The 9,577-nt window shown below is 42.8% G+C and overlaps 1 protein-coding gene across 21 annotated transcripts in view; it reads left to right on the top strand.

Annotated features, from left to right (window-relative positions):
• Positions 1-6,978, top strand: part of SLC13A3 (solute carrier family 13 member 3) — a 59,638-nt gene extending 52,660 nt beyond the window's left edge. For 15 of the 21 annotated variants that reach the window (XM_065031690.1, XM_065031683.1, XM_005502670.4 and 12 more), the window contains one exon: positions 2,858-6,978. The gene's annotated coding sequence lies outside the window, so the exon portion shown is untranslated. Of the gene's footprint in view, positions 1-731; positions 853-2,857 lie in introns of all 21 variants that reach the window. The other 6 variants (XM_065031688.1, XM_065031674.1, XM_065031672.1 and 3 more) reach the window with 1 other exon arrangement.
• The last annotated feature ends 2,599 nt before the right edge of the window (positions 6,979-9,577 follow it).

Here is a 9,577-nt window from a genome sequence, read left to right as displayed (position 1 = left end):
GCAGGTAAGTCATACCAGTGGTCATGTAAACTTCCTAGTGACCATATATTAGCTCATGGGTTTTAACACATTGCACTTATGCAATTCAGGCTATTTATCCAGAGGGCTGACTGAGATGCTTAGAAAAGTTGAGCATTTAATTGCATACGTGGAATCCAGAATTTCACATACAATTAATTATGTGTCACTTGGGAAGGGATATTTTTTGAGTCAGTATGAATATATTTTTGCTGTATGATCCACAGATGAGTATTCATGTAATAAAAGTATATATTAATAATAAAATTGGTAGGGTCCCCCCTCTGTACTCATAAGCCTGAAGAAAACCCCAAGCTTTTCATTTACCTCATCAGTCCTTTTTTGGGGATCACCACAGTAATGCCTTTGTGTCAGCTTCTCCTTGGACTTTATGTCAATATAGTAATGGTATCGATGCTGTAAATGTAATGTAAGCTACTATTAACTTGAAAAGCACTGAATGCTTAATAGCTCTGAGGAGTGGATCTCAAGCGGTAACTCTCCCTTCATCCTCATAAAATAAAACACTCATTTTGTAGGAGGTACAAATTACAACTCTAATTTTCGCTTCTATCGTGGTTACTCATCTAGTTTCTGACTATAAAGGAAGAACAATAAATGTTAAAATACTTTGATCTGCACATATGTGACATTTTATGGATACAAAGGAAATGAATTTGTTAGCATGATCTCACAAGATTTCTTTTTTCCAGGCTAGTTCTCCGTTTTTCCTGTCAGCTCTCTAGCAGCGCGAGCACGGATCTCCCTCCCTCTGTCTGCCCTCCTCGCCATGCAGGAGTTCTATTTCCTTACACTTACACAGATGTGAATAAGGTGTTTTGTCTCATTTTATTATTACTTGATTTCACTTATCTACAGTGAGAAGAAGAGGCTGAAGCAATCTCAGGAATGTTGGTACTTATCTTGAAGAACTTGAGGGATGGAAATTTTATAAGATCAGAAATAGGCAAGCAGAATATCTATGTATAAAATTGAGTAACAGGCACGAGAAAGAGCTGAGAAAATATAGTTGACAACAACTAGTTTGATGTCAATTTCTGGAAAATGCTGAAATACATAAACCTGTTAGCATCTACAAGATGATTAACAGCTAGCATGCAGTTGCCAAGAAGTCAGTCAACCCCATCTTATTGTATTTCCTTGTCAGATCAGTACATCAGAGGACAAGTAAAAAGCAGCAGCTATCATACACACTGACTTTAATTTGCAACAGGATCCACATGGTATTTTCATAAGTACACTTTTGAAACACTGATTATACAAGATTTCTATTAGTAACTGCATAACTTGTAAAAACCACGCGCTGCATTCTTTCAGTGGATCACTGTCAAACGGGAACGGCACAGTGACTGAAGCACCACTAAAAGCTGCCTTAGATCTTTGGTGTTTGTTAAATACGCTCTTTCTGCTGTTGGTAAGACTGCAGCTGAAGTACTGTGCTAGTCCTGGGCTAACCGCAGCTGGGTAATGTCAAGAATACAGAGAATGGAAATCTTAAAAAAGTTAGAAGGATCACTTTGTATCAGTGTAAAACAGGCAACTGCAGAGATATGATTATGACTTTTTAAAAAGGTGAAGAGTGATTATAGAAAGAGGAGGCCAGTTGACTAAAGATGCTGAAGTGAAGCATAAAGTAAAAATGTTGGCAGTGAAGAAAAGTACCCAGCTAGACCCTCTGGGTGTGTTGTAAAAATGTTAATATTTTTTTCCATGGAGATTAAAAATGAAGCAAATGCACGTTTGCCAGAGATAATAGATACGTGTGTAGTTGAGCTGTCCTTGAGGAATGTATTTTGATGTCAAAGATGTGACGGTGACATTTTTTCCCCCTGTTGTGTACTCTTGATGCTTGGTGCTGACCTGTATGATGTAGAGAGGCCTTAGCAGGGAAACCGAGTATTCTCGTTCCAGGGCTGATTGAAGCTCGCTTGCCTTGCTGTTGCTTTGTGGCAGTGACTGACTTGCCCATAGTCTATAGCCTTCACATCGCGTCCTATGGTGACGGGTTACCAAGTTCCTGACTAATACAGCGCACAAGCCTGCAGACTTCTTGCATGTCACGTTCATCTTAAGAACTGCTTATTTCAAAGAAATAATAGAATGTTTTGCATGGAAGCAGAGGAATGTTAACGCTGTATCTGGCTAGTATTGCATCAGTTCAGGTTCCTGTTTGTGCCAGTACAAGCCAGTTCACAAGAATCACCAGCAAGCCCCACAGCAGCCTTTCCTGAGCATCTGGTGTAGGGAAAGTCTGTTCTACCGTCAGTCACTGGAGTACTCCCTCCCCGAAAGAAGGACTCTACGTAGGTGACCTGAAAATAATAATGTATTTTTCTTGTGCAAAGAAAAGCTGCCTACTTTTCAGAAGACATTATTTTTTTTCCCGGTACCTTAGAGTGATTAGTTTCACACGCTGATTGTGAGTTGTGTAAATAATGTGCTAAACATTTCCTTTCCTCATTTAAGATCCACTAGTTCTTACATTGTGGGTTAAAAAGTACCCATGCTTCTGCTTCACTTTATTTTTTGGTGCTTTGTATTCCTCTATAATATCGTGTCTTACGATACGATTTTGTAATACTCCAAATTTTAAAATGTCAGACCTTTCAGTCTCTTTGCATGCTGATATCTAGTTTGAATATGTCATGCATTTCTGAAACTAATTCAATTTATTCTGTATACTTTTTGATATAAAGGAAAAAGAACCAAACATGGTGCAGCAGGGAGAATGACATCAACAAAATGGTGACAATGGTTTTTCGTATTTCCTGATCTGTTTTTTATTAACGCAATTTTTGTTTGCTTTTTTGTTTGTTAGATAAACATCTGCTTAGCTCATCCCACGAGACTGCATTTGTTCATCCTGTGCAAAGGAACAGCGTCATAAAGAGATACAAAATAACAGGACCCTGGAAAACATCTTTATCTGTGTAGATGGATAAAAACGGGCATATTGGAAATGTTGCAAAGAGAAGCTGCAGAACAATCTGATGAGTGGAATCCGTAAGAAGAAAGAATAGGACTGGAATGTATGAAATGAACTTGCAAGGGCCTTGTAAACAGCATGCTCAGTGAGCTGATAACCACAAGGAAAATGCTGCAACAGATGTAAAGGCAAGCAGAATCAGTAATTTGAGATGGAAGAGAATATTATTATTAGAAAGAAACCAACAAGCGTGGAAGACTAAGAAGCAGAATTAAGGAGACTGGGTATTGTGATGGAGCACAGTGGGAAGTGGATAGCAATATGAAAAATTAATTTATCTGAGACAAAAGAGAATAGAGGAATTAAAGATGGAAAGTTAGGCAGAAGTACAGCTAAGGGGAAGAGGAAAACCACACCTTCTGATATTTTTTTCATGGAAGAAATATTCCCCTACAAGAGGAAAAAAATGTGACAGAAATGAAGGAAACAAGAGCTGAGCCAAAGATGGAGAAAACTCAACCGGAATGATGGTCAGGTATTCATTAAAGTGCAAGAAGAGTAGAACTGAGGAAGGGGGGAGGATGAAGTTTGAGGAAAAACCATCAAGTGACAGCAGGAGGAGGTATTGGGGGCATCGCTAGCCTGGGGACCATTGGCAGGGGTAGAGTAAGAGCGAGAGAAAAGATCTGGGACAAAGGAAATGGGAGTTTTAAGAGAATCAAAGACCAAAGACCCTCTTCTCCTGTGCGCTCCCCGCAGCTCTGCCGCGCGTCCCTTTCCTTAGTCTGTTTTCTCAGGGCAGAGGCAGACAGGCGCTTAGAAGGACTGCAGCTAGATGGGAGTTCACTGTCTATTCCGTAGTGGATGACTGTGTCTGACGCTGTCTCTGAAAGAATTCTTTGGAATCTGTGAGTGCCAAGGAGCAGGTCCTGCCCACAGTATAACGTGCTACAAACACTGTATCATGGTTTTGAGAAGCTTTTTCTCTCCAGTCACTGGCGTAGCATTACCCTAAACCAACCAAATCTGTTCTGCAGAACCTAGCGCTGTACGCAGGTGTAGTTCATCTTTACTCACAGCCACACAACTTTTCTCGGTTTCAAATCAGACTGAAGAAATTTCTGGCCACCAATATGGCATCTTTGCTTTGAGGCCATCTTGTGCTTCTTTGGAGTTCCTCCAGCAATAAAGCATCCAGTCAGTTGGGAATGTATGACTATTAGTAAAACAGAGCATATAATCCATTCATTTCCCAAATGACTTAATCTAGGAGTCTGACTGGCGTCAAGAGAGCGAACAAGATTTGGGGAGAGACTGGCGAGCAAGGAACACAACCATCAAATCAAGGGGCTTTCTCAGGTTTACTTCCAAGGCACTAGATCAGCCTGTATTTGCATTTTAGAGAGTTAAGCGAGTCTCACTGCAGATTTAAAGAAGCCTTAAAACATGAAAGAAGCTGCCTTGTTTGTTTCTTTTTATAGATGAGGCAAATGAAACTTCTCTAGCTGTGTGAGAGGGCAGGTGCTTTCCGCTCTGAGAGGGTGGTAGCTGCTGTCATTTGTAACCCAAAGTGGTTCAACAGTATGAACTTACTGTTTTGGACAGGATTTACTTTCGAAAATCTGAAGCCACTTTTAACTCTTTCAAGGCGAAGGGACGTAGGTGTAACATGTTCTTATTTGCAGACATTATGGCTTTGATACTGTGCATTTTGTGTCCCTGGAAACATAATAATTTAGTAGCAAGGACGTCCATAACACCATCGACTTCCCTTGAACACGTTAAAAAAAATATTCTTTTGAAGCAGTATCAGTAGTGAACAGTGATACGCCAAGTCTGACCCAGCGCATACTGTCAGCCCTTTGTCCTATTTAATAACGTCTTTTATGACAGAAATATTGGAATAATATTTCCCTTTGGAAATTGTTTCAAGCAAATAACCTCCTAATAAATTGCTGTGGCAATTTATCCTTTGTGTTTAGCAGAATAACCATTGGCATGACTCAGTGGCTACACAGGGAAAGAACGGGTCACTATTACAAAATATCCAACAATTTTTAAACTACCGCTGTTGGTATTAACAATACCAACCCTGAGTATTGCAAATGATTCTGCAATTGATTCTGGCTTTTTTCTTCCCATTCAGTTTAAAATATCCAGTAGTATTCTGAGAAGCCGTGAAATCCGCAGGTCTTTTTAAACTGCAGTTAATGTTTCGCATCTGAAAACTGTTTTCTAAGCCTTGACATATCCAGGTAAACAGAAATGTACATTTTACTGGCCCTGCCTCTGTTTGGGTTGCTCATATTAGCACAGTTGTGCATGTGTCACTGTACAAAAATGTTTAGGACATTTCCTAACTTCTTGTAACAGTTATTTCTTCTTTCTGAACTGTGAAATAGGAAGTTATTGGTGTAATAGCAGAAACTGGAAGTGTGTCAAGTCTCTTCCTTTGGGCAAAAGGGTGAAAAAAGTGTTGCCTCAAAAAGGCAAGCTATTTCAAGCTTGCTGTGTCCTCACTTCTCTTAATAGCTCACTCTCCTTTACATCCTTCTGTAACCACACTCTATCAGGTTTTATTTAATTTTTTAAATAATCAGTTGGGAGCAGCTACTGATGTAAAATGAATACAGCAAAGGTAAATGTGAGACTGTGTAGAAGGGGAAGGTGATTTTATTTTAAACAAAACTGAGTTAAGTTGCTCATGCTCATTCTCCTATAGACCTTTCCTTTCAGAGAAACAAAACAGAAAAAAACCCACCACCACAGTGCGTACATTTCCCAGCATCTCGGATGAAATGATGCAAAGTTTAGTTGTTTTAGAGATGGAGCCAATGACATTAAGTGCTAAAAGGTAACAGGCAGAGTATCTCAATGGGTTTAGCAGACTGCTGACATCTTCCTACAGAAGGAAGCATCCCAGCCTGGTTAACTAAGGTAACTATTGATAACAATTGTTCATTATTTCTGGCTCCCACTTGCACCCTGTTGCTATTGTTAACTGCATCTTGCTTAGCTTTGCTTCACGTGGTTCTGCTTGTTATCTTATGTGAATATGTTAAAACAGATGCCATGCTAAGTTTTCAGATTGTCATGGCTGAAGTTGAAGACACCAGACAAATATACACAAACTAAAGTAATAAAATCAAACAGATCCACTTGCAAGCTACCTCCATCTCCAAATAAGAGATTCTAAGTTTCTCCGGGTGATTAGGAGAATAGCTTACCAACTTGTACTGCAAAATCCGTATATGTTAACACAAAGTATGATACAGACACATGTATTTGTGTGTGATCTTTTGAAAGCTGCAAGGCACCAAGTTTTGTTTTCCTGGGTAGATGGTTGTCAAGTGACCGAGGCTACGGAAGAGGAAGTGGGAGAACTATCTAAATTATAAAGTTGAGAGATCAATTTCAGTAAGGCTCAATTAGTGCTAACCCAAAAATTGTAGTTGGGGAAATGGGAAGACAGATGGAAGACAGATTAAAACTTTACGTGTGATAAAAATCTTCTCAACTCCAATTTAAAGCTTTAGGAGAAGTTCATGTTTTGCAGCAGTGCAAGGTAACTCTGCCGGTATTAGCAGACCACAGTGAAGACACCTGGAAAGGACGGGAATGGAGCTGTAACAAGAACCATGTTGCTGCTTTCGCTGAATTTAAATAAGCAGTTGTAAAAAGCTCCCACCTTAAACTTCCCGGGACAAGGACAGCCTTTCACAGCAAGGATTTTCACATTCGCTGCTACCATGAGAGTGGCAACAAAGCTCAGAAACAAACAGAGTCAAAACATTAGTGGGAATCTCTAAATAGTGGCTGTTTATAAATGGAGGTACTAAAAAGTTCCCAGGCAGTAGTGATTCCCAACAGAACATTACGAGATTTAGATGTAAAATAAAATTCGAAAACAGTGAGTGATGACTGTCTAAATTTAACCACGGCTTTTTTGGGGTTGTGCAAGTGCATGACCGGTATTAATTACCTCTGAGTTAAAATAAAAAGACAGCAAACTACATGTGATTAACAGTTAATTTTAATTTTTCAGAATGATAGCCAGTCTGATTTTTCCCTCCAAGGGCGTGGCCTGGGAAAGCCACACCCCCAGCTCCACCCCGCCCAAGCCAGTCTGTGCCCTCCAGGGGCGTGTCCCACACAGGCCGCTCCGCTTTCACCGCGCCCGCCCCCCAGCACCATGACGCGCTGTGGCCACGCCCCATCGGAGCATGTGCTGTACAGAACCCGCCCCTCCCTTGCTAAGCCACGCCCCCTTCCGGCGTGTCCCATACTGACCTCACCCTCTTCCTACCCCAAGAGGGTCCTCCCATGGGGCGTGACACGCGCAGGCCCCACCCCTGCCTCCTTTCCCCGGGCGGGCCTCTCCTCCCAGTCCCCGCCCCTCAGCACTGGCCCCACCCCATGCAGGCGGGGCCACACTCAGCCGCAGTGGCTGCTGGGCTCCACCCTGCATGGAATCCAAGATGGCCGGGGGGATGGGGCTGGGGGCGGGGCTGGCAGCCATGCTGCCGCTGCCGGAGGGGCGGTTGCTCTGGGCCGTGCTCTGGCGGCAGCTCTGGCGGTATTGGCTGCTCCCATTGGCTGCCCCTGTGGCTCCGCACCCTGCCCTGTGCCCTTGCTGCCCAAGGGAACAAGATGGGCAGGGCCGCCTCGGCTGCTGCGTCTCTGCTGGTGGGCGGGGCCATCGCTGTCCTGGTCACCAAGCCTGGGCTGGGAGGTGGGGCTGAGGTGGGCGGGATCTGTCTAGGGTGGCCATTTTTGGGTGGGGCCCAAGGTGGGTACTGGGACCTGTGACTCAGTTTACCCCTGACGGCCATCTTGGAAAAGGGCAGGGCTGTGTCACTGCCATTCTGACTTCTCTGCACCAGGGCACTTTTGGGGGATTCTTAAGCTGGTTTTGGGGGAATTTAACCTGGTTTTGGAGCCAATTCTCACACAGCAAAATTAAATAACCACCCAATAAAATTAAACAGGGTTAGGGTTAGGGGGTTAGGGTCTGGGCTTAGGGTTAGGGTCATTAGGGTAAGGGTTGGGTTAGGGTTAGGTTAGGATTCGGGTGGGGTTAGCGTTAGGGGATAGGGTTAGGGTTGGGTTAGGGTTAGAGTTAGGGGTTAGGGTTGGGTAAGGGTTAGGATTAGGGTTAGTGTTAGGTGTAGGTTAGGGTTAGTGTGAGGTTTACTGTTAAGGTTAAACTTAGGTTAGGGTCAGGGTTATGATTAGGGTTGGTTTAGGGTTAGGGTTACGGTTAGGGTTAGGATTAGGGTTGGTTTAGGGTTAGAGTTACGGTTAGTGTTATAATTAGAATAGGGTTAGGGTGAGGTTTAGGGTTATTGTTAACCTTAGGTTAGGGTTATGGTCAGCATTATGGTCAGGGTCAGGTTACGGTTAGGGTTAGGATTAGGGTTGGATTAGGGTTAGAGTTAGGGTTAGTGTTACGATTAGGTTAGGGTTAGGGTGTGGTTAAGGGTTCTTGTTAAACTTATGTTAGGGTTAAGGTGAGCGCTATGGTCAGGGTCAGGTTAGGGTCAGGGTTAGGGTTAGGATTACGGTTAGGATTATGGTTCGGGTTAGGATTAGGGTTGGTTTAGGGTTAGACTTAGGGATAGGGTTAGGCTTAGGTTATGGTGAGGTTTAGGGTTATGGTTAAACATATGTTAGGGTTATGGTCAGCGTTATGGTCAGGGTCGGGTTAGGGTTAGGGTTAGGATTCAGGTTGTTTTAGGGTTAGACTTAGCATTAGGATTAGGCCTAGGTTAGGGTTAGGTTGAGATTTAGGGTTATGGTTAAATTTAAGTTAGGTTTAGGGTTAGGGCTAGGGTTAGGGTTAGGATTATGGTTAGGGTTAGGGCTAGGGTTAGGGTTAGGATTATGGTTAGGGTTAGGATTAGGGTTGGTTTAGGGTTAGATTTAGCGTTAGAGTTAGGCATAGGTTACGGTTATGGTGAGGTTTAGGATTATGGTTAAACATATGTTAGGGTTATGGTCAGCGTTAGGGTTAGGATTCGGGTTCTTTTAAGGTTAGATTTAGCATTAGGATTAGGCCTACCTTAGGGTTAGGTTTGAGGTTTAGGGTGATGGCTAAACTTAAGTTAGGTGTAGAGTCAAGGTTATGGTCAGGGTCAGGGTTAGGGTTAGGATTAGGGGTACGGTTAGGATTTGGATTCGGGTTGTTTTACGGTTAGACTTGGCATTAGATTAGGCCTAGGTTAGGGTTAGGTTGAGGTTTAGGGTTATGGTTAATTTAAGTTAGGGTTAGGGTCAGGGTTATGGTCAGGGTCAGGGTTAGGTTAGGGTTAGGGTTAGGATTACGGTTAGGGTTAGGATTAGGGTTGGTTGAGGGTTAGAGGTAGGGTTAGAGTTCTGATTAGGTTAGGGTTAGGGTGAGGTATACAGTTACTGTTACCCTTAGGGTTAGGGTCAGCGTTATGGTCAGGGTTAGGTTACGGTTAGGGTTAGGATTCGGGTTGTTTTAGGGTTAGATGCAGTGTTAGGGTTAGGCTTAGGTTACGGTAATGCTGAGGTTTAGGGTTATGGTTAAACATAATTTAGGTTTAGGGTCAGGGTAACGGTCAGAGTCAGGGCTAGGTTAGGGTTAGG

Source organism: Columba livia, chromosome 16 (assembly GCF_036013475.1).
Source record: "Columba livia isolate bColLiv1 breed racing homer chromosome 16, bColLiv1.pat.W.v2, whole genome shotgun sequence".
Lineage (NCBI taxonomy): Eukaryota > Metazoa > Chordata > Aves > Columbiformes > Columbidae > Columba > Columba livia.
The sequence above is the reverse complement of the archived record's forward strand: the minus strand, read 5'-3'. Positions and strand labels throughout refer to the sequence as shown.